Genomic DNA, 2,772 nt, shown 5'->3' with positions numbered 1-2,772 from the left:
GAATCATCCTTGTCTTTGTAATCCCTCACCTTTCAAAAGGGCATCATCTCTCCTCAGATAGTTTTCTCTACTGAATGGCCATCTGCACAGGATTCAAGCACCCACCCAGACCAACTGAAGCAGAACCCTGGGGTGGAACCCAGTGATTCCTGTTTGAGCAAACCCATCTGGGCTGAGGCTGACTGACTTCAGAACCTCTACCGCCTTAATTAATTGAGAAATCTTATCCACTTGATCAAGTACGATATCATAAGGATGAGTTGATCTCATACTACTTCTGGGTTTTGTTAATTTTTTATAGAAGTCTCTGGGTGATTTAATCACCAAGTCATGTCCGACTCTTGTGACCCTGTGGACTATAGCCTGCCAGGCTCCTTTGTCCATGGGACTGTCCAGGCAAGAATACTGCAGTGGGTTGCCATTCCCTTCTCCAGGGGATCTTCCTGACCCAGGGATTGGAGCCTGGTCCCCTGAATTGAAGGCAGATTCTTTACTGACTGAGCCACCAGGGAAGCCCAAGATACCAGGGAAGTCTTTGGAGTTATGCTTTGCTTTTTTCCCCATTTAGTGCATAAAACACAGTTGCATTATCATTGCGGGTGAAGCCACGTGTTAATATTCATTACCCCTTTCACGCTAGGTTTGTCACTTTGCTTTAACTCTATCCTTGCCTGATATTGTTACTCCTAGCTTTCTCTTTGTTAGCGTTTGCCTGGTCGGTCTTTGCCCAATCTAATTTTAGTAGCTTCTTTCACACATACCTCATTCTGCAAGACTTTCTCCCAACAGGTATGCTGAACCTATGTGCATTTGTTAGTGGCATTTCATCCGAATGTGTGACTCGAACATGATGGCTTATGTGTCACTTGTCACTAGCTTCACTTTGGAGATTTGTTTTCAATATACCCTGTATTTCCTAAATCGTTTGCTCTAGGGATTTCTTTTCCTTTCTTTGCTTTGTTTTCCCCTTTCTCTTCTTTTTGATATTTGTGGGATATGTGAGTTTGACTTCCGGTACTTTGGAGGATTTATAGTACGTTTTTAGTTTGTCAAGTTGTCATCATTATTATTCACGTGTCACACTTATGAATAATAAGTACATTTATGTCTTAATTTAAGAAGTATAGATAGCATCTATAGACTCCACTTTTCTATTTTGCCACATATAATATTGTAATTATTTGCTTCTATTTCTTAAACTTTTATTTTGTATTAAGGTATAGCTGATTACCAATGTTGTGATAGTTTTCAGGTGAATAGCGAAGGGACTCAGCCGTACACATACATGTATCCATCCCCCCCACCCCCGCAAACTCCTCTCCCATCCAGGCTGCCGCATAACATTGAACAGAGTTCCCTGTGCTATACGGTAGGTCTTTGTTGGTTTTCCATTTTCAATACAGCAGGGTGCACATGTCCATCCCAGACTCCCTAACTACCCCTACCTCCCCATTTTTCCCTTTTTGCCACTGTAATATTGTTTTATTGTGTGTGTGTGGTTCCCTTCACTACAGCAATATATTTAAAATTCTTTTTTTAATAATGGGTGTTTAATGGATTTACACATCATCCTTGTTCAGGGGCCATGCTAATCTCTGTCGGCTTCCAGTTTTAGTACATGTGCTGCTGAAGCAAACACACTAGCACACTTAAAACTTTGTTTAACTTAGAGCGTGTAAGAAAGAGCCTTTCTTATCTTTCTTCTCCGGTGACGGGAGGGGTGTGGGAAGGGCATTCCCTGGTCCCCAGAGACGCTCGGTCTTCACCTCCCTGACACTCACCTCTGAACTGGCCCTGGCTTCATCTCTGTTGCAAAGTATCAACACACAAGTTTCCCTCTAGAGAGAACAAGTCGGTGAAACGATAAAATACCTCCATCTGACAAGTAAATTGCACTTGTTAATCTTATACTTTTCTTTATCAGCTTAATCTATTCTTTGGCATCTGTGGTAAGTAAACAGGTTTTGTTGCCAAATGATAAATAGGGGGGAAATTAGAGGCTTTTGCCTTGACGCTAATTAAGTCCTTAGAGAAAGTAGTGATTCATGGTTGCGCCGACTGGGAAAATGCTATCGTGGCTAGACTGATTTTACTGGTTTCAGTGAAGACATGCCACTCTGCTTTTTTCAAAGTTTATTACAGGGTCCTGAATAAAGAATGCATCTGAAAACAACCCAGAACTGAATATTTCCTTATATAGTCATCCAACATTTATAGATTTTTTTACCCCCTATTAAAAGTTTGAATTTAATTCAGTGTAACTTCTCAGTCAAAATCACCACTTCCTCTAATTTTCTCACTACTCCATCCTGTCTCCAACTCATAGTTAATTAGCAGAATGTCTGCCTTTTTCAGCTGTTGTCCCCACTTCTCCTAGCCCTCCATGACTAAAATTGAGGTCCCGACCTGAGTGTTTGGAGAGACCAACCAGCTACCTACCTAATGGAGGCAAACCAGTGGGCTTACCCCTAACAGATCATACCTAAAGGCAACAGAGAAGGCCTCCCTGTTCTGCGGATTTAGGGCTCCCACTGCTACGACCTTCATAAGGGCCTCTGCGTTCCTGGGAGTTTCTGTATTTCTGAATGGAAAAGAACAGGACTTGTCTCATGAGTTCTGGGCTCTGTGTCTATGTGGTATTTGTCCTCAAGGCAACACTTTGAGGGAGACCTGGGGTGCTCGGAGGGTGGAGGCAGCTCTCTCAAGGTGCTGGGACCAAGAGCTGGTGCAGGTGGATTCCATGGCATTCTATGGCATTGACTGATGGATTCC

General features: G+C 42.7%; 1 non-coding gene across 1 annotated transcript; it reads right to left on the bottom strand.

The window, feature by feature from the left end:
* Positions 1–1,535: 1,535 nt before the first annotated feature.
* Positions 1,536–1,639, bottom strand: LOC139186709 (U6 spliceosomal RNA). Its single transcript, XR_011570379.1, has one exon. It is a non-coding gene; the product is annotated as a U6 spliceosomal RNA (small nuclear RNA).
* Between the last annotated feature and the right edge of the window lie 1,133 nt (positions 1,640–2,772).

This window comes from Bos indicus, chromosome 13, assembly GCF_029378745.1.
Source record: "Bos indicus isolate NIAB-ARS_2022 breed Sahiwal x Tharparkar chromosome 13, NIAB-ARS_B.indTharparkar_mat_pri_1.0, whole genome shotgun sequence".
Classification (NCBI taxonomy): Eukaryota; Metazoa; Chordata; class Mammalia; order Artiodactyla; family Bovidae; genus Bos; species Bos indicus.
The sequence above is the reverse complement of the archived record's forward strand: the minus strand, read 5'-3'. Positions and strand labels throughout refer to the sequence as shown.